The sequence below is a fragment of the Haematobia irritans genome, chromosome 5 (genome assembly GCF_050003625.1).
Source record: "Haematobia irritans isolate KBUSLIRL chromosome 5, ASM5000362v1, whole genome shotgun sequence".
Lineage (NCBI taxonomy): Eukaryota > Metazoa > Arthropoda > Insecta > Diptera > Muscidae > Haematobia > Haematobia irritans.
The window spans coordinates 106,716,927-106,740,304 of NC_134401.1; the positions used below are offsets into that span (position 1 = coordinate 106,716,927).

General features: G+C 25.8%; 1 protein-coding gene across 1 annotated transcript in view; it reads left to right on the top strand.

Annotated features, from left to right (window-relative positions):
• Epac (Exchange protein directly activated by cAMP) overlaps positions 1-23,378 on the top strand; it is a 388,669-nt gene that overhangs the window by 193,701 nt on the left and 171,590 nt on the right. Inside the window, exon 2 of the mRNA XM_075309958.1 lies at positions 15,988-16,134. The gene's annotated coding sequence lies outside the window, so the exon portion shown is untranslated. The remainder of the gene's footprint in view (positions 1-15,987; positions 16,135-23,378) is intronic.

The window sequence follows — 23,378 nt, forward strand, 5'->3', positions numbered from 1 at the left end:
CAACTCGTTGCGGCGGCGCTAGACCAGAAATTCAAAACACAAAAAAAAAATAAATTTCATTGAAGCCAAGTCAGGCAAACATGTTATCACGTCGCGGCTTGTATGATGTGGAGCAATCATTTCGACGTTATGCAAAGGTAAATATATCAACATACTTAAATAAATAACAAACAAAATAAAATTGTATGCCAAAAAAAAACAAACTAACTTTTTGCGAGTGGGGCATGTATAGACGTGCAATGGAGCAATGCAAAAAAAAAAAAAAAAAAAATTATAAAAATTTGAATTTTTTTGTGGAGCAAATAAAACCAAAATTTGTTTGGACACAAGAAAAAATAAAAAAATAAAAACAAGAAACCTTTAAAATAAAGCAAACAGACCTATGACAATAAATTCCAAAAATATCAAATTGCAAGCATAACAACAAAAACTAACTACAATTGAATTTATTGCTGTTATATAACATGCAATAAAATGCATACAAGTACACTAGGGTGGTTCCAAGCAAAGTCACTTGTATGCGGCAACAAAAACCCTTTTTACAAATTTTTTATAGACATTTTTTGATAATGTTCTAACCCAAGGACAAAATCCTTTTTTCGTGCCAAAATATTATTTAAAAAAAAATTCAAATGGCGATACAGACCCCAACATCACCACCACTGTATTATTATCGGCATTACAAATATTTTACAATTTTAACAGCATGTCTACAAATTTTATTAGCTGGCCTGGTTTACACCTTGTTTTGTGGCTTTTACATCCAGATGACTGACTGACTAACAAAATGAACTTAAATTCAAACTCTTGACCCAATTCTTTGGCACTGACGGTGATGGGAATAAACCATGGCATATCGCTTGGTAGTTAAATGTTGCCATCAATTGAATTAAAGTGTAAATTGTTTTAATTTTAATTAAATTAAATTTTATGTTAAATGTTTGCGTATTTTTCTTTTTTTTTATCTTCTACTTTGTAAAAATACCAGATGCCAGACTATAGCAAAATTTTCTTCACTGTTTGTTGAACTTAAGTCTGACCAAGTAGAAGTCAGTGTTGAGGTCAACACTTCTTCGGTCTACAAGAAAAAATCATTATCATTTTATGTGTTTGCCTTTCCTTTCTTTAGATTTCTTTGTGAACCACAATTTTACGCAAAATGATTTGATGCTAAACACGCATTGAAGACTTAACTTTAAGACATAAAATTCCCTTATTTGTCGGCATCTTTGTTTTCTTGGGTGGGGGCTTTAGTTAAATCTATTAACTGGAAAACATAACCCACTTAAAGATTGCAGAGCTTATAAAATATTTACAAATTTCAGTGTAATTGACTTTATGGATGGAAACACAAATTCTAGTGGCTATAGAAAGTGGTCAAATCAAATAGTTTGTAATTTATTATCATAAAGTTGATACCCACTTTATCAAGAACAACAATTTCAGAATTAAAAAATACAAAAGTTTATCTTTTAACAAGTCTTCATTTCTATAGGAAATATTTGCAAAATTTCAGTTTTAAAAGAATTTTTGGCAAAATTTCAATTCTTTATCAAAATCTCACATGTTCACGAAAATTTTTCAAAATTTCATTTCTTTAGGAAATTTTGTAAAAGTTCATTTCTATAGGAAATTTTGTAAAATTTTATTTCTATAGGAATTATTTACAAAAAAAAATTCAAATAACATTTCATTTCTATGAAATATACAATTTCATTTCTGTAGGAAATTTTATCAAAATTTCATTTCTTTAGGAAATTTTGTCAAAATTTCATTTCTATAGGAAATTTTGTTAAAATTTAATTTCTATAGGAAATTTTGTTAAAATTTAATTTCTATAGGAATTATTTGCGAAATTTCATTTCTATAGGAAATTTTTGTAAAATTTCGTTTCTATGCTAATATTTTGTACAATTTCATTTCTGTAGGAAATTTTGTCAAAATTTCATTTTTGTAGGAAATTTTGTCAAAATTTCATTTCTATAGAAAATTTTCTTAAAATTTCATTTTTATAGGAAATTTTGTAAAAATTTTATTTCCATTAAAAAAAAAACTGTCAAATTTTCATTTCTATTGAAAATTTTGTTTCCATAAAAGATTTTGTTTTTAATTTCATTTCCTAGAAAACTTAGCCAAAATTCCGATTCTACAGGCAATTTCTTTTTTATAAAAAAAAATTTGTCCAAATTTCATTTATATAGGATATTTTGTCAAAATTTAAATTCTTTAGGCATTTTGCTACAAAATTTCACTTTTAAAGGCATTTTTGTCCAAATTTACATCATTTATCAGAATTTCACTTCTTTACGAAATTTTTGAAAATTTTCACTTCTTTACGAAATTTTTGCAAAATTTAATTTCTATAGAACATTTTGTCAAAATCAAATTTCTATAAGAAATTTTGTCAAAATTAAATTTTTATAGGAAATTTTGTTAAAATTTATTTTTTATAGAAAATTTTGTCAAAATGTAATTTTTATAGAAAATTTTGTCAAATTTCATTTCCATAAAAAAATTGCCGAAATTTCATTTCTATTAAAAATTTTGTTTCTATAAAAGATTTTTTTTTAATTTCATTGCTATAAGAAATCTTGGCAAAATTTCATTTCTTTAGAAAATTTTGCAAAATTTCATTTCTATAGAAAATTTTATCAACAAATTTTATCTGTAGGAAATTTTGTCAAAATTTCATTTCTATATGAAATTTTGTCACAATTTCATGACAATAGGTTATTTGGCAAAATTTCATCTGTATGGGAGATTTGTTCAAAATTTCATTCTATAGGATTTTTTCTTCAAGATTTCTTTTCTCTAGGAAATTTTCTCAAAATTTCATTTCTACAGGAAGTTTTATCAAAATTTCATTCTTATGGGAAATAGTTCTATATTTCATTTCTTAGAAAACTTAGCCAAAATTCCGTTTCTACAGGCAATTATTTTTTTATAAAGAAATGTTTGTCCAAATTTCATTTCTATAGGATATTTTGTCAAAATTTAAATTCATTAGAAATTTTAAAGGAAATTTTGTCAAAATTTCCATTATTTATCAAAATATCACTTCTTTACGAAATTTTTGCCAAATTTCATTTCTATAGGACATTTTTTTCAAAATTTCATTTTTATAGGAAATTTTGTCAAAATTTCATTTCTATAGAAAATTTTGTCAAAATTTCATTTCTATAGAAAATTTTGTCAAAATTTCATTTTTTTAGGAAGTTTTGTCAAAATTTCATTTCTATAGAAAATTTTATAAAACTTTCATTTCCATAAAAAAATGTCGTAATTTCATTTCTATTGCAAAATTTTGTTTCTATAAAAGATTCTTTTTTGAATTTCATGTCTTAGGAAACTTAGCCAAAATTCCGTTTCTACAGGCAATTTCTTTTTTATAAAAAAAATTTCATTTCTATAGGATATTTTGTCACAATTTAAATTCTTTAGAAATTTTGCTGCAAAATTTCAGTTTTAGAGACATTTTTGGTAAAATTTAAATTATTTATCAAAATTTCACTTCTTAACGAAATTTTTGCTAAATTTCATTTCTATTGGAAATTTTGTCAAAATTAAATTTTTATAGGAAATTTTGTCAAAATTTAATTTTTGTTGTCAAATTCATTTCCATAAAAAACCAGTAAGGAAAATCTAAAGTCGGACGGGGCCGACTATATTATACCCTGCACCACTTTGTAGATCTAAATTTTCGATACCATATCACATCCGTCAAATGTGTTGGGGGCTATATATAAAGGTTTGTCCCAAATACATACATTTAAATATCACTCGATCTGGACAGAATTTGATAGACTCTACAAAATCTATAGACTTAAAATTTAAGTCGGCTAATGCACTAGGGTGGAACACAATGTTAGTAAAAAAAAATATGGGAAACATATAAATCTGAAGCAATTTTTAGGAAATTTCGCAAAAGTTTATTTATGATTTATCGCTCGATATATATGTATAAGAAGTTTAAGAAAATTAGGGTCATTTTTTCAACTATTCGACTAAGCAGTGGCGATTTTACAAGGAAAATGTTGGTATTTTGACAATTTTTGTCGAAATCAGAAAAACATATATATGGGAGCTATATCTAAATCTGAACCGATTTCAACCAAATTTGGCACGCATAGCAACAATGCTAATTCTACTCCCTGTGCAAAATTTCAACTAAATCGGAGTTAAAAATCGGCCTCTGTGGTCATATGAGTCTAAATCGGGCGAAAGCTATATATGGGAGCTATATCCAAATCTGAACCGATTTCCACCAAATTTGACACGCATAGCTATAATGCTAATTCTACTCCCTGTGCAAAATTTCATCTAAATCGGAGCAAAAAATTGGCCTCTGTGGACAAAGGAGTGTAAATCGGGCGAAAGCTATATATGGGAGCTATATCTAAATCTGAACCGATTTGGATGATATTTTGCAAGTTTTTCGAGACTCATAAAATATTAAGATGTACGGAATTTGAGGAAGATCGGTTGATATACACGCCAATTATGACCAGATCGGTGAAAAATATATATGGCAGCTATATCTAAATCTGAACCGATTTTTTCCAAAATCAATAGGGATCGTCTTTGAGCCGAAACAGGACCCCATACCAAATTTTGGGACAATCGGACTAAAACTGCGAGCTGTACTTTGCACACAAAAATACATCAACAGACAGACAGACGGACAGACAGACAGACAGACAGACAGACAGACAGACAGACAGACAGACAGACAGACAGACAGACAGACGGACATCGCTAAATCGACTCAGAATTTAATTCTAAGACGATCGGTATACTAAACGATGGGTCTCAGACTTTTCCTTCTTGGCGTTACATACAAATGCACAAACTTATTATACCCTGTACCACAGTAGTGGTGAAGGGTATAAAAATGGTCGAAATTTCATTTCTATTGAAAATTTTTGCAAAATGTTGTTTCTATAAAAGTTTTTTATACCCTTCACCACTACTGTGGTACAGGGTATAATAAGTTTGTGCATTTGTATGTAACGCCAAGAAGGAGTAATCATAGACCAACCTTTTAGTATACGGATCGGCTTAGAATTAAATTCTGAGTCGATTTAGCGATGTCCGTCTGTTGATGTATTTGTGTGTGCAAAGTACAGCTCGCAGTTTTATTCCGATTGTCCTAAAATTTGGTATAGGGTCCTGTTTCGGCTCAAAGACGATCCCTATTGATTTTGGAAAAAATCGGTTCAGATTTAGATATCGCTGCCATATATATTTTTCACCGATCTGGTCATAATTGGCGTCTATATCAACCGATCTTCCTCAAATTCCGTACATCAGAATATTTTATGAGTCTCGAAAAACTTGCAAAATATCAGCAAAATCGGTTCAGATTTAGATATAGCTCCCATATATAGCTTTCGCCCGATTTACACTCATTTGCCCACAGAAGCCAATTTTTTGCTCCGATTTAGTTGAAATTTTGCATAGGGAGTAGAATTGGCGTTCTAACTATGCGTGCCAAATTTGCTTGAAATCGGTTCAGATTTGGATATATCTCCCATATAAAGCTTTCGCCCGATTTACACTCATATGACCACAGAGGCCAATTTTTAACTCCGATTTAGTTGAAATTTTGCACAGGAAGTATAATTAGCATAGTAGCTATGCGTGCCAAATTTGGTTGAAATCGGTTCAGATTTAGATATTGCTCCCATATATAGCTTTCGCCCGATTTACACTCATATGACCACAGAGGCCAATTTTTAACTCCGATTTAGTTGACATTTTACACAGGGAGTAGAATTAGCATTGTAGCTATACGTGCCAAATTTGGTTGACATCGGTTCAGATTTAGATATAGCTCCCATATATAGCTTTCGCCCGATTTACACTCATATGACCACAGAGGCCAATTTTTTACTCCGATTTAGTTGAAATTTTGCACAGGGAGTAGAATTAGCATTGTAGCTATGCGTGCCAAATTTGGTTGAAATCGGTTCAGATTTAGATATAGCTCCCATATATAGCTTTCGCCCGATTTACACTCATATGACCACAGAGGCCAATTTTTTACTCCGATTTAGTTGAAATTTTGCACAGGGAGTAGAATTAGCATTGTAGCTATGCGTGCCAAGTTTGATTGAAATCGGTTCAGATTTAGATATAGCTCCCATATATATGTTTTTCTGATTTCGACAAAAATGGTCAAAATACCAACATTTTCCTTGTAAAATCGCCACTGCTTAGTCGAAAAGTTGTAAAAATGAAATTTTACTAAATTTCCAATACATATATATCGAGCGATATATAATAATTAAATTGTTCCTTAAAGTTTCCTTAAAATTGCTTCAGATTTAAATGTTTCCCATATTTTTTTACTAACATTGTGTTCCACCCTAGCGCATTAGCCGACTTAAATTTTGAGTCTATGGGTTTTGTAGAAGTCTATAAAATTCTGTCCAGATCGAGTGATATTTAAATGTATGTATTTGGGATAAACCTTTATATATAACCCCCAACACATTTGACGGATTTGATATGGTATCGAAAATTTGGATCTACAAAGTGGTGCAGGGTATAATATAGTCGGCCCCGCCCGACTTTAGACTTTCCTTACTTGTTTTTTTTTTTTTTTTAATTTCATTTCTATAAGAAATCTTGACAAAATTTCATTTCTAAAGGCAATTTTGCAAAAATTTCATTTCTATAGAAAATGTTATCACAAAAATTAATTTCTATAGGCAATTTTGTCAAAAATTAATTTCTATATGAAATTTTGTCATAATTTCATGACAATAGGTTATTTGGCAAAATTTCATCTGTATGGGAGATTTCTTCAAAATTTAATTTCTATAGGCAATTTTGTCAAAATTTCATATCGATAGGAAATTTTGCCAAAATTTCCTTTCTAAATTTTGTAAAAATGCTGTATTGAAGAAATTTTGTCAAAATTTGAGAACTATAGACAATTTTATAACACTTTAATTTCCACAAAAATATTGTTACAATTTCATATCTAAAGAAAAATGTTGCGAGATTTTATTTCTAGTAAAGATGTTTGCATAATTGTATTGTATAGGATATTTTGGCAAAATTCTATTTCTTTAGTAAATTTTGCAAAAATATTTGCAATATTTTATTTCTATAGGAAATTTTGGGAAAATTTCATTTCTATAAAAAAAAATTGTCAAAATTTCATTCCAAAAGAAAATTTTGTAAAATTTCATTTCTATAGGCAATTTTGGAAAAATTTCATTTCTATAGAAAATTTTATCAAAAAAAATTATTTTCTATTGGAAATTTTGTCAAAATTTCGATTCTATAGGAAATTTCTGTAAAATTTCATTTCTATAGGAAATTTTGCAAAATTTCATTGCTATAGAAAATTTTATCAAAATTTAATTTCCATAAAAAAAAATTTGTCACCATTTCATTTCTATAGAAAATTGTTGCAAAATTTTATTTCGATAAAAAAAAACTTGGCAAAATTTCATTGCTATAGAAAGTTGTATAAAAAAAAACAAATAATTTCTATAAGAAATTTTGTCAAAATTTCTTTCATTTCTATTGAAATTTTTTGCAAATTTTTATTTCTATAAGAAATCTTGGCAAAATGTCATTGCTATATAGAAAATTGCATAAAAAAAAAACAAATAATTTCTATAGGAAGATTTGTCAAAATTTCTTTTCTATAGAAAATTTTGTCAAAATTCCATTTCTATATGAATTTTTTTTACAATTTCATTTCTATAGGAAATTTTGTCGAAATTTTATTTCTAAATTTTGTAAAAATTGTTGTATTCAATCAATTTTGTCAAAATATGAGTACTATAGAAAATTTTATAAAATTTCATTTCCATAAAAATATTGTAACAATTTCATATCTAAAAAAAAGTTGCGAGATTTCATTTCTAGTGAAAGCTTTTGCCAAATTGAATTGTATAGGATATTTTTTGCAAAATTCTATTTCTTTAGACAATTTTCACAAATGTTAGCAAAATTTCATTTCCATAAGAAATTTCTGCAAAATTTCATTTCAATAAAAAAATTTGTCAAAATTTCATTTCAAAAGAAAACTTTGTTAACATTTCATTTCAACAGGAAATTTTGTCAAAATTTCATTACTATAGGAAATATTGTCAAAATTAAATTTTAATAGGAAATTTTGTAAGAATTTCATTTCTATGGCGCTTTTTGCAACATTTTATTTCTTCGAGAAATTTTGTCAAAATTTCATATCCTTAGGGAATTTTTTCAAAATTGCATTTCTTAATTATTGCAAAATTTTATTTCTACAGGAAATTATGTAAAAATTTCAGTACTTTAGGAAAGTTTGTCCAAAATTCAGTACTACAGAATATTTTATTAATTTTTTTTTTCATAAACATTTTGTTAAAATTTCATATCTAAAGACAAATTTTGCGCGATTTAAATTCTAGAGAAAATGTTTGCGAAATTTAATTGTATAGGATATTTTTGCAAATATTTCTGTAGAAAATTTTTGGAATATGTCATTTCTATAGGAAATTTCTGCAAAATTTCATTTCTGTTAATATTTTTGTCAAAATTTCATTCCTAAAGAAAATTTTGTTAAAATTAAATTTTATTAGGAAATTTTGTAAGAATTTCATTTCTATGGAAATGAAAATTAAATGTTTATAGAAATTTTTCCAAAATTTCATTTTTTAGGATTTTTTGCAAAATATAGGAAATATTGTTAAAATTAAATTTTATTAGGAAATTGTGTAAGACTTTCATTTCTATGGAAATGGAAAACTAAATGTTTATAGAAATTTTTGAATAATTTCATTTTTTATGATTTTTTGCAAAATTTAATTTTTATAGGAAATTTTGTAGAACTTTCAGTACTATAAGAAATTTTGTCAAAATTTGAGTACTATAGAATATTGTATAACAATTTCATTTCCATAAAAATTTGTTTTCAAAATTTCATTTCTAAAGAAAATTTTTGCGAAATGTCATTTCTATAGAAAATATTTGCAAAATTTTGATTCTATAGGAAATTTTTGAAAAATTCTATTTCTATAAGAAATTGTATCAAAATTTCACTTTTGATTTATTCTTTGAAAAATTTCAAGTCTACAGGAAATTGTGTAAAAATTTCTGTATTGTAGGATATTTTTGTAAAAATTTCATTACTATAGAAAATTATATAAAAATTTCATTTCCATAAAAAAATTCGTCAAAAATTCATTTCTATACAAAATTTTTGGAAAAATTTATTTACAATTCATTTCTCTAGGAAATTTTGTAAAATTATTTTATTTACATCAATGCGATAGGCCCTAATAGCTAAAGGAGTAACATCCAAAAAAGTATATATATTTTTTTCTTTTTTCAAATTTTTCTTTTCAACAAAATTATGACCTATTTTGGGAGAAATTCGAATTTAGTACAATTGTGTACTTCGTTTTGTAAAACGAGTTCCTTATATTGACCCCAAACATTCCAGAATGGGTCTGTTTGAAAGCTAAAACACCTTCTTGTGTGTCTAAAATAATCACACTTATTCTTAGAAATATTTTCAGAGAAAATCAGTAGAAAATTTTTCTTTCAAGTATTATTTTTTGGTACTACTTTAAACCACACATTAAATATATAAGACATTGTACTTATAAGAAAAGTTTTGAAATATTTATCTATAAATAATTATATCTAACATCTATTGAAGTAATTGTCTAGACTTTACTTCTTTTGTATCGCACACATCATCTCTGCCGCCTTTCCAAAGAATTAGTGCTGGGTTTTTAAAATTAAATTAAACTTTTTTATGACCAACAGACAAGTCAGAAAAAAGGCAAGAATCCAAACAGGGCACGTAAAAATTCACAGGTAGCTATGGAGGAGCTATTGTTCATATTCCCTTAAGACAAAATAAATGACAAACAAAAATATTTTTCGCAGTCGTGCAGAAAATAATTCCAATTAGTCATGTTCCTTTTTTGTTTACAACTTCTACAGATAAAAATACTTTGTTATGAAATTTCATTGTACATTAGAAATTAATCGGAGAAATAGGAAAACGAAAGATAAAGTCGGCTGTAGACGACTACAGTACATACTATATCACTTAAATTTGAAAATCTATTATAGGAATAATTCCTACACTGGAACAATTTTAGCCAAGTACTGAAGATTATTCAACATTAAAAAAGAAAAAAAAAAACAATTTTTCTTTACAAAAAAAAAATCAATTACACAAAAGTTCATAAACTTAGATTTTTTTATTAAATTTAGGATACATTCTTTAAATTTTGTTACCAGTTAAAGTCGTCTATCTTTGAAGTAAATCAAAAATCCCTGAATGTCGCCGACTATAGAATCCGCCCATGGGGCAAAACAACGTTCAAAATAGGAAATCTATAGGAAATTTTATTTCCATAGAATATTTTTGCAAAATTTCATTTCCACTGCGAATTTTTGAAAATTTCATTTCTATACGTAATTTTGCCAAAATTTTCATTTCTATAGGATATTTTATGTAACATTTAATTTTTATAAGAAATATTGTACAATTTTATGTCTGTACAAAATTTAGTCAAAATTTCATTTCAGATATTTTTTCGAAATTTCAATCCAATTGGAAATTTTTGTCAAAATTTAATTTTTATAGGAAATTTCTATAGGAAATTTTATCAACATTTCATTTTTATAAGAAATTTTGTCAAAATTTAATTTCTATAACAAATTGTGTCAAAATTTCATTCTATAAGAAATTGTGTCAAAATTTCATTCTATAAGAAATTTTGTCAAAATTTCATTTCTATAAGAAATTTTGTCAAAATTTCATTTCTGTAGGAAATGTGGCGAAATTTCATTTCTTTAGAAAATTTTTGGAAAATTTCATTAGGGTAGATTTTTGTTTCAAAATTCTATTTCTATAAGAAATTTTGTCAAAATTTAATTTCAAATAGCAAATTTTTTTTCACAATTTCGTTACAATAGGAAATTTTGGTCAACATTTCATTTCTGTAAAAATTTTTTCAACATTCTATTTCTCTGCGAGATTTCGTCAAAATTTCATTTCAAATAGGATTTTTTTCACAATTTCGTTACTATAGGAAATTTTGGTCAACATTTCATTTCTGTAAAAAATTTTGTCAACATTCTATTTATGTGCGAGATTTCGTCAAAATTTCATTTCAAATAGGACATTTCTGGAAAATTTTATTTCTAGAGGAAGTTTTTGTTAAAATTTCATTTTTTATAGGAAATTTTGTCCAAATATCATTTCTATACGAAATGTTTGCAAATTTTCATTTCAATAAGAAATTTTTCAAAATTGTCACTTTTGTGGAAAATTTTATTTCTAGAGGAAGTCTTTGACAAAATTTTTATTTTTATAGGAAATTTTGTCCAAATTTCATTTCTATATGAAATTTTTGGAAAATTTTCGAAATTTTCATTTCTTTATTGGATTTTTTTTTTTTGAAAATTTCATTGCTGTAGGAAATTTTTGAAAAATTCAAATCTATAGGAAAATTTATCAAAATTTAATTTCTAAGGAAATTTTTCCATAATTTCTATAGGAAATTTTGTCAAAATTTCATGTCTACAGGAAATTTATTCCTATAGGAAATTTTGTCCAAATTTCATTTCTGCAGGAAGTTTTGTCCAAATTTCATTTCTGCAGGAAGTTTTGTCCAAATTTCATTTCTATATGAACTTTTCGCAAAATTTAATTTTTATAGGAAATTTTGTCAAAATTTCAGTTTTATAGGAAATTTAGTCAAAATTTCAGTTTTATAGGAAATTTTGCCCAAATTTCATTTCTATAGGAAATTTGTGCAAATTTTGAAAAATACAAAATTTCATTTAATCAACGGGAATTTTTTTGCTATAGGAAATTTTTGAAAAATTTCATTTCTATAAGAAATTTTTGAAATTTTTCCCTTCTATGGGAAATTTTTGGAAAATTTCATTTCTTTAAGAAATTTTGTCAAAATTTCATTTTTTCTCATTTCGTCTTTCATTTCATTTCTTTTTCCCAATTTCGTCGAAATTTCATTTCTACAAGGAATTTTTGTCAAAATTTCATTTCTATAGGAAACTTTGTCAAAATTCTTTATCTGTAAGAAATTTTGTCAAAATTCTATTTCTGTAAGAAATTTTGCCAAAACTTCATTTCAAATAGGAAATTTTTGGAAAATTTTATTTCTATAGGAATTTTTTGTCGAACTTCTATTTCTATAACAAATATTGTCAAAATTTCATTTCAAATAGGAAATTTTTCAAAAATTTCGCTTCTATAGGAATTTTATTAGAAAATTTCATTTCTTTAAGTAATTTTGTCAAAATTTCATTTCTATAGGAAGTTTTTGTAAAAGTATGAAATTTTCTTTTCTCCAATTTTGCCAACATTCTATTTCTGTAAGAAATTTTTGTCAAAATTTTATTTCAAATAGAAGATTTTTTGAAAATTTCACTTCTATAACCAATTTTGTCAAAATTTAATTTTTATAGGAAATTTTGGCAATCTTTTTTTTTTTTCAAATAAGAAATTTTTGTCAAAATTTCTTTTCTATATTTTTTTTTAATTTTTGCATAATTTCTTTAAAAATTTTTTTCAAAATTTCATGTCTACAGGAAATTTATTCCTATAGGAAATTTTGTCAAAATTTCATTTCTGCAGGAAATTTTGTCCAAATTTCATTTCTATAGGAAATTATGTGCAAAATTTAATTTCTATAGGATTTTTTTTTTTCAAAATTTAATTTGTATAGGAAATTTAGTCAAAACTTCAGTTTTATAGGAAATTCCCATATTTCATTTCTATAGGAAATTTGTCCAAATTTCATTTTTCAAAATTGCATTTAATCAACGGGATTTTATTTGCTATAGGAAATTTTTGAAAAATTTTATTTCTATAAAAAAAAATTTGAAAATTTACCCTTCTATAGGAAATTTTTGGAAAATTTCATTTTCATTTCTATAAGAAATTTTGTCAAAATTTCATTTTTTCTCATTTCGTCTTTCATTTCTTTTCCCCTATTTCGTCAAAATTTCATTTCTACAAGGAATTTTTGTCAAAATTCTATTTCTGTAAGAAATTTTGTAAAAATTCATTTCAAATAGGAATTTTTTGGAAAATTTTATTTCTATAGGAAATTTTTGTCGAACTTCTATTTCTATAAAAAATATTGTCAAAATTTCATTTCTAATAGGAAATTTCGGTTCTATAGGAATTTATTATAACATTTCATTCTTTTAAGAAATTTTGTCAAAATTTCACTTCTAAAGGAAGTTTTTGTAAAAGTAGGAAATTTACTTTTCTCCAATTTTGTCAAAGTTTCATTTCAAATAGGAAATTTTGTCAAAATTTCATTTCTATAGCAAATTTTGTCAAAATTCTACTTCTGTAAGAAATTTTGTCAAATATCATTTCAAATAGGAAATTTGTGGAAAATTTCACTTCTATAGCAAATTTTGTCAAAATTTAATTTTTATAGGAAATTTTTACATAATTTTATTTCTTTAGGAATTTTTTTGGAGAATTTAGTTTTTATTGCAAATTTTTGAAAATTTCATTTCTATAGGAAATTTTGTTGTAGAAAAATTCTCAAAATTTCATTTCTGTAGGAAATTTTGTCAAAATTTCGTTTCCGTAGGATTTTTTTTTTTTTGTCAAAATTTCATTTCTATAGGAAATTTTGTCAAGATTGCATTTCCATAGAAAATTTTGTAAAAATTTAATTTCTATAGAAAATTTTCGAAAATTTCCATTTTTATAGGATATATTGTCAATTTTTTTTAAGAAAATAGCTTAAAATTTCACTTTCATAGGAAGTTTTGTCAAAATTTCACTTTTATAAAAAGTTTGTCAAAGTTTCATTATGATACGACGTTTGTTTTTGCAAAATTTAGCTTCCTAGGAAATTTTGTCAAAATTTAATTTTATAAGAAATTTTTGTCAAATTTTTATTTCTATAGGAAATTTTGTCAAAATTTAATTTCAAATAGGATTTTTTTTCAAAATTTCATTTCTGTAAGAAATTTTGTCAAAATTCTATTTCTGTACGCGATTTTATCAAAATTTCAATTCAAATGGGACATTTTTGGAAAATTTCATTTCTAGAGGAAATTTTTGTCAAAATTTCATTTTTAAAGGAAATTTTGTCCAAATGTCATTTCTATAGGAAATTTTTGAAAATTCCATTTCTATAGGAAAATTTATCAAAATTTAATTTCTAAGGAAATTTTTTCATAATTTCTATGGTAAATTTTGTCAAAATTTCATGTGTTCAGGAAATTCATTCCTAATAGGAAATTTTTTCAAAATTTAATTTTTGCAGTCAATTTTGTCAAAATTTTATTTCTATAAGAAATTTTGTCCAATTTTCATTTCTATAGAAAATTTTTGCAAAAAAATCTATAAGAAATTTTTTAAAATTTTCACTTCTATAAAATTTTATTTTTATAGCAAATTTTTGCAAAAATTAGAAATTTTTGAAAAATTTAACTTCTATAGGAAATTGTTAGAAAATTTTAGTTCTGTAAGAAATTTTGTCAAAATTTCATTTCTATAGGAAGTTTTTGTCAAAGTAGGAAATTTTGCCAAAATTCTATTTCTGTAAGAAATTCTGTAAAAATTTCATTTCAAATAGGAGATTTGTTTGAAAATTTCACATTTATAGCAAATTTTGTCAAAATTTAATTTTAATAGGAAATTTTGTCATTTTTTTTTCAAATAGGAAATTTTTGTCAAAATTTCATTTCTATCGAAAATTTTGTCAAACTTCTATTTCTGCAAGAAATTTTGTCAAAATTTCATTTCAAATAGGGAAATTTTGGAAATTTTCACTTTTATAGCAAATTTCATTGTGGTACGACATTTTTGCAAAATGTAATTTCCTAGGAAATTTTGTCAAAATTTCATTTCTATAGGAAATTTTTGTCAAAATTCTATTTCTGTAAGAAATTTTGTCTAAATTCTATTTCTGTAAGAAATTTTGTCAAAACTTCTTTTCAAATGGGGAATTTTTGGAAAATTCCATTTTGATAGGAAATTTTTGTCGACATTCTATATCTATAAGAAATATTGTCAAAATTTCATTTCAAATAGGAATTTTTTGAAAAATTTCACTTCTATAGGAATTTGTTAGAAAATTTCATTTCTTTAAGAAATTTAGTCAAAATTTCATTTCTTTAAGAAATTTGTCAAAATTTCATTTTAAATAGGAAATTTTTGTCAAAATTTCATTTCTATAGAAAATTTTGTCAAAATTTCATTTCTTTACGAAATTTGTCAAAATTTCATTTTAAATAGGAAATTTTTGTCAAATTTTCATTTCTATAGAAAATTTTGTCAAAATTTCATTTCAATAAGAAAATTTTTGGAAAATTTCACTTCTATAGCAAATTTTGCCAAAATTAAATTTTTGTAGGAAATTTTGTCAAACTTTTATTTCAAATCGGAAATTTTTGTCAAAATTTCATTTCTATAGAAAATTTTGTCAAAATTTCATTTCAATAAGAAAATTTTTGGAAAATTTCACTTCTATAGCAAATTTTGCCAAAATTAAATTTTTGTAGGAAATTTTGTCAAACTTTTATTTCAAATCGGAAATTTTTGTCAAAATTTCATTTCTATAGAAAATATTGTCAAAATTCTATTTCTGTAAGAAGTTTTGTCAAAATGTTATTTCAAATAGGAAATTTTTGGAAAATTTCACTTCTATAGCAAATTTTGTCAAAATTTAATTTTTATAGGAAATTTTTTCAAAATTTCACTTTTATTGTAAAGTTTGTCAAAATTTCATTGTGATACGACATTGTTGCAAAATATCATTTCTATATCCTCGCAAATTTAAAAAAAAAATTCCGTCTTAAATGTATTCATTGTTAATTTTTTTGCTTCTCTGGCTCGGCATCAGTACCAAAATTATTAGTGTAAAGGCAAACCTTACAAGCTTTTTTTCTCAGTGCAACAATTTTGCCTTTGTGGTTTGCACATTTTTCTAACGACTTATTTTTTGTATTGTCCTCTATTTTCAGTCACCAGTGACGCTGTGCAATTTGGGAGTTGGTGCCACATTTGGGGAATCAATACTGCACGATTTACCTCGTGACAGTACTGTGGTCACAAAAACAACCTGCGAGCTCTTACGTGTCGAACAACAAGATTTTCGTTTAATATGGGAGGTAAGTAAGAATGCCAAAGGCATGATGCGTTTCCATTAAATAACAAATTTTTAATTTCCACAATGTGTCTACCTGACGGGCAGATTCCAAACAAACGACATTGTTTCTAGTATTTTCACACACCTTGTAAAGTTGATATCCAAAAAATTTTTTATATCTAACATAGCATTGCCATGTGTCGATAATGAAAAGTGCTTCAGGGAATATTATTGTGAAAGTTAGGTGAAACAAATTTGTGCACTCTTCATTTAAAGGGTGTTGTTGATGTGAAGTCAGTCAACATAAAATCAAAATCAAAATGGAGAAGATCACCCTAACTTGCATCTGAAATGGAAGAAGGAAATATATTTTAAAGTCTAATATCAAAAGACGGTCACACATCACTTTAATCAATGGGAAAATTGTATGTTTGGTGGCAAGTTAAATTAAAAAAAAAAAAAAATTAAGTTAAAAATGTGTATTCCCGCCATTATTTATTACTTCTTTATTTATTTTTTTTTTTCTGTTCAAAAGTAAGCAAAGTCGGAAATGACATTAGCTACCATTTGCACGAATTATGCCCTTCAAGCCTTCACAAACGCTGTATGAAAGTGGTTCTGAGGTATTTTAACCCATTCATGGCGAAGCGCGGTCTTGAGATGATCGATATTTTGGCATTTTTCAAATCTTACTCCCCGAAATGCTCCTGGGGCAAAAGTCCAACGGATTGAAATCCGGAGGTTTTTATGGTCCTTGTGGTAGAAATGAAGCAAGGAACCTCTTTTTAAAGAAATTCTTCTTTGCGGCATTCTGAGCGCGATGGTGCTCTGAGTCCTAATGGCCTAGGGCCGAAATGTTTGTCTGCCTATAGCTTGCCAATGGCCCACACCATTACCATCAGTGGCGGTACGAGTCTGCCGTACCATCCACTTCCAGACCACGGTTGCCACAGTTGGTGGAATTTAACCATTACCCAGCAAAAAAAAAACATTTGGAAGTTCTTCCAAAGGCACAACTTTAAAAGCACTTCCAGAAGACGTACTACAATGATGTTCCTTATTTTAAATACACAGGAAGTTCTTTTCATTGAATTTTTTATAATATGTTTTTTTCATATTTTTAATGGGTAATTTTAACTTTTTTTGTTTCAAATTGGTTAAAAACAGTTTAAAAATTCATAAAATGATACACATTATTTAAATATTGTCGAAACAAATACTAAATCCAATCTGAAAAAATTGTGCATTTTTGAAAATATTTAAGGCCAAACGATTCCGACAAGCGTTAGAATCCATTAAAAACTATAAAAAATTATAAAAATTATTAATTTGACAAAATATAACAGATTTGTTTACCCAAAACATTGAATTCAGATCACACCTAAAGACGTGATGCAAATTCAGTGCAACGGCTGTTGAAATGGAGGACTTCCGTCCTATGACAAGCCCATGTTAAATTCATCGCTTCTGCGTTAATTTTGCACCACTTGCGGATCCATAAAGAATTTTTTCATTACTTTTTTGGCAACGCTTATTTTGCTGTGTACTGGTATTTTTTTTCTGTTTGGTACATTGGTATAATTCTTGATGTTTTGGTAGATTTTGCAACATTTTTCTCTATAGAAATACAAGTTTGAGATAATTTTCTTTAGAAATAAAAATTTCACAAAATTTTCTATAGAATTAAAATTTGTAGAAAAAATTCTATAGAACTAAAATTTTGACAAAATTTTCTGTATAAATAAAATTTTGACAAATTTTGTAAAGAAATAAAAGTTTGAGATAATTTCCTATAAAAATAAAAATTATAGAAATAAAATTTTGACAAAATTTTCTATAGAATTAAATTTTTAACAAAATTTTCTACAGAAATAAAAGTCTGACAAAATTTTTTATAGAAATCAAATGTTTACAAAATATCTATAGAAATAAAATTTTGACAAAATTTTTTATAGAAATAAAATTTTGACAAAATTTTCTATAGAAATAAAATTTTGACAAATTTTTCTATAGAAATAAAATTTTGACAAATTTTTCTAAAGAAATATAATTTTGACAATATTTTCTATAGCAATAAAATTTTGACAAAATTTTCTATAGCAATAAAATTTTGAAAAAATTTTCTATAGAAATAAAATTTTGACAAAATTTTTTACATAATTAAATTTTTGACAAATTTTTCTATAATTAAATTTTTGACAAATTTTTCTATAGAAATAAAAATTTGCAAAATTTTCTATAGAATTAAAATTTAGAGAAAATTTTCTATAGAAATAATAAGATTTAGTCGAGATTTTCTATAGAAATAAAATTTTGATAAAAATTTGTATAGGAAATTTTGACAAAATTTTGACAAAATTTTCTAGTGAAATAAAATGTTGACAAAATTTTCTATATAATTAAATTTTTGACAATTTTTTCTATAGAAATAAAAATTTGACAAAATTTTCAATAGAAATAAAATTTTGAGAAAACTTTCTATAGAAACAATAAGATTTAGACGAGATTTTCTATAGAAATAAAATTTTGATAAAAATTTGTATAGAAAATTTTGACAAAATTTTCTAAAGAAATAAAATGTTGACAAAATTTTCTATAGCAAATAAATTTTTTCTATAGAAATAATATTTTGACAAAATTTTCTATTAAAATAAAATTTTCCCAAAATTTTTTATAGAAATAAAATTTTGACAACATTTTCTATAGAATTAAACTTTTGAGAAAATTTTCTATAGAAATAAAAGTTTGACAAAATTTTCTATAGTAATAAAATTTTGCCAAAATTTTCAATAGTAATAAAATGTTGACAAAATTTTCTATAGAAATAACAAATTTTCTATAGAAATAAAATTTTAATAAAATTTTCTATAGAAATAAAATTTTGACAAAATTTTCTATAGAAATAAACTTTTTAGAAAATTTTCTATAGATGTAAAATTTTGACAAAATTTTCTAAGGCAATACAATTTTGACAAAATTTTCTATAGCAATAAAATTTTGAAAAAATTTTCTTAGAAATAAAATTTTGACAAAATTTTCTATATAATTAAATTTGTGACAAATTTTTCTATAGAAATAAAAATTTGACAAAATTTTCTATAGAAATAAAATTTTGATAAAATTTTCTATACAAATAAAATTTTGACAAATATTTCTATACAAATAATATTTTGAAAAATTTTTTCTATAGAAATAATATTTTGACAAAATTTTCTATCAAAATAAAATTTTCACTAAATTTTTTATAGAAATAAAATTTTGACAAAATATTTTATAGAAATAAAATATTGACAAAATTTTTTATAGAAATAAAATGTTGACAACATTTTCTATACAAATAAAGTTTTGACAAAATTTTCTATAGAAATAAAATTTTGAGAAAAATTTTATAGAAATAAAATTTTGACAAAATTTTCCAAAAAAAAATTGTTGACAAAATTTTCTATTGAAATAAAATTTTGACAAAATTTTCCATTGAAATAAAAATTTGAAAAAAATTTTCTGTAGAATTAAAATTTTGACAAAATTTTCTATAGTATTAAACTTTTGAGAAAATTTTCTATAGAAATAAAATTTTGACAAAATTTTCTAAAGAATTAAACTTTTGAGAAAATTTTCTATAGAATAGTAATATATCAATAGTAATAAAATTTTGACAAAATTTTCTATAGTAATAAAATTTATACAAAACTTTTTGTATAGTAATAAAATGTTCACAGAATTTTCAATAGAAATAAAGTTTTGATAAAATGTTCTATAGAAATAAAACGTTGACAAAATTTTCTATAGAAATAAAATTTTGACAAGATTTTCTATAGAAATAAAATTTTGAAAAAATTTTGACGAAATTTTATAGAAATAAAATTTTGAAAAAAATTTTCCATAAAAATAAAATTTTGATAAAATTTTATATACAAATAAAATTTTAACAAAATTTTGTCCAGAAATAAAATTTTGACAAAATTTTCCATAAAAATAAAATTTTGATACAATTTTCTATAGAAATAAAATTTTGACAAAATTTTCTATAGAAATAAAATTTTGTCAAAATTTTCTATAGAAATAAAATTTTGACAAAATTTTCTACATAATTAAATTTATGACAACATTTTCTATAGAAATAAAAATTTGACAAAATTTTCTATAGAAATATAATTTTGACAAAATTTTCTATAGAATTAAAATGTTGACAAAATTTTCTATAGAAATAAAATTTTGAAAAAATTTTCTATAGAAATAAAATTTCGATAAAAATTGCTATAGAAAAAAAAATTTTAACAAAATTTTCTATAGAAATCAAATTTTGACAAATTTTTTTGTAGAAATAAAATTTTGACAAAATTTTCTATAGAAATAAAATGTTCACAAAATTTTCTAAAGAAATAAAATTTTCACAAAATTTTCTATAGAAATAATAATATGACAAAACTTTCTAAAGAAATAAAAGTTTGAGTTAATTTTCTTAAGAAATAAAAGTTTGAAACAATTTTCTACAGGAATAACAATTTGACAAAATTTTCTATAGAATTAAAATTTTTAGAAAATTTTCTATAGAAATACAATTTTGACAAAATTTTCTATAGAAATAAATTCTGACAAAATGTTCTATAGAAATAAAATTTTGACACAATTTTCTATATAAATAAAATTTTGACAAAATTTTCTAAAGAAATAAAAGTTTAAGATAATTTTCTATATACATAAAAATTTGACAAAATTTTCTATATATATCACAATCATCAAATAGAAAATCTATGTATGTGTTAGGTTATTTAGCTAAATAATCTTCTGAATTCATATAACTTTTCAACAATATTTGAAATTTTGCTTTTCTTAAATTCATATGAAGGTTTTTACCTATTTTTGCCTTCAAATCTTGTATATATGTTTATAACTAATATAATGTATATGTCCAATAAGAGTATTATTTGTTGTAATATCTGCTGTGATAAAATCTCATTAAAGAATTGTGATTAATAAATAAAATAAATAAAGAGGAATATGAAAAAACTGAAAAAAAAACAAAATTTTCTATAGAAATAAATTCTGACAAAATTTTCTATAGAAATAAAATTTTGACACAATTTTCTATATAAATAAAATTTTTACGAAATTTTCTATAGAAATAAAGGCCTCAATTCCTATCTATTCATGGCCATCAGATTTTCTGAATTCCTACGGTTCTTTTTGTCCCATATCATCTTGGTTGGCTCGCAACTTCCCGAAGAGTCCAAAGGTCCTCGCAATAGTTCATCATATTTGACATGGATACTGTAAAGATATGAAGACAGCGGAGGATAAAAGTCCATCTGCTTCCTCATTTCCCACTATTCCCCAGTGTCCAGATCCCCAGAACGGAGTTACATTATGCTGTTCAGTGAGAACCCAGAAAAAAATAATTGTAAATTTGAAAGCAATATAATTATAGTGTCCATACTGTAGGCACTACTTTTCCTCACAACATTTTCAGTGCAGAATACGGCGCTTCATTCTACACATATTAGACGAACAATGTACTTAAAATATGTAAATAATGATGGTGCTGAAATTAGCGCAGCTGATTTGCACTACGGTAAGCGGGTGCTTCGTCTCTCGCTTACAAGATTATACTCCTGTAAAGAAGAGTTGTTTGTGTATTTTACTACGACTTCTTATGAGCTATGTGGCAAGTTATGATTTCATGCTCTCCACATCCATATTTCGTGCTTCTTAAAGCGATGAAATTCCTACATAGAAGAAGCACATTGAAGAGAGACATTTCGTTATAAATTCATCGATGAATTCCTTGCAAGGATAAATGAGGCTCGACTTTTCTTCCTTTACAAAGCTGCTGGAAATTCAGCAAGTTTTTTGCTGGGAACCCTAAGCACTCTACGATAGCGGCAGACTGCGTTAGACCTTAGGTTTGAATTACAATAGCTTTTTGACTGTCGATGAAGAAGCTGATATGGCTTCTGAATAACGTCATCGTCGAGAGCTACTCAGCAGCTTTTGAGATTGCTGAAATTTCCGCCTCAAAGATACTGCAATATCCATCTAACTCGTAAGCTGACATCGTTTCTGTACCTCAGCCATAACATGTGCTTCCCCAATTCCCTGTACCCATGTACCCAACACAGAGATACATTATGCTATTTAGAGAGAACCCTACGTCAGCGCTTGAACTACGTCCGCATTGTCCAAGGCCTTTATAGCTGCTTGACTATCGATGAAGAAGCTGATATAGCTTCTGAATAACGCCCCAATCAACAGCGATTCAGCAGTTTTTTTATTGTCGAAATTTTCGCCTGAAAAATACAGCAATCGCCATAGACGCCGACGGCTTTCGTATTCCTAGGTCACTGGACACAAGGCACAGTTCTTGCGATATGTTCTGCTTACAAGCGGCTTGGATTTCGATCAAATCTGGACTTCACTTATGGGGTCATTTCTATTTTTGTAACCGTTTTTTGTCGTTCACTTTTTGGATGGCGATCAAACACTGCCTTTATAGTTCATTGGGGATATATGTGGGGTACCACAAAGAAAAAAAATTCGCTGATTTAAAATATCATTTTGGAGGAAAGAATTATATGTTTTTGTGTGTACTGCTTTCCACACCTCTAGATAAACCAGTGCTGCTTGCGTCACCTGTTATTCCAACTGGTTAAGATGTTGGGTATTAGAGAAAAGCTGCTTGGGACATACCACACATCATAAGTCGTTTACAAAGATCCCAACACAATCCTTATCATCCCAAAGGATAAACACACTTACCTTACGCCACCTATGCTCTTTAGCATTTTTACACCAAAAGGATGTCCACCTTCTTACTCCCCCCTACTTATTAGAAAGCATTACAAGCCCCCTCCATAGACGTTGTTTCTAATGCTCTGTACTTAGTATCAGCACCACAAAAGAATACACGAACAGCAAGGAACCAACACATTAAGAGTACCATGTCCTATGCACAGAAGCCAGGATCATGATAAAGAAGTGAGTTTTGCCTTTTGCTTAATGAGGACATAGGAAACACTCCAAGAATATGTGTCATTTTGTTGTGGTTTCATTGCTTCAGAGGGTCCCAGCGTGAATTTTACTGTGTGAATGGTAAATGGAGCTGTTTTATTAGATAAGATACTTAGTAAAGTTCAGAGGAGAGGAGTGGTGCGGGATGGCGGGCGGAATGAGAAGCTAAAAATTGTAGAAAGTTAATTCTGATATCATGCAACATTGTTTCGCCAAAAAAAAAAAAAAAACAAAAGCTAACAAAAAATTTTAATTAGA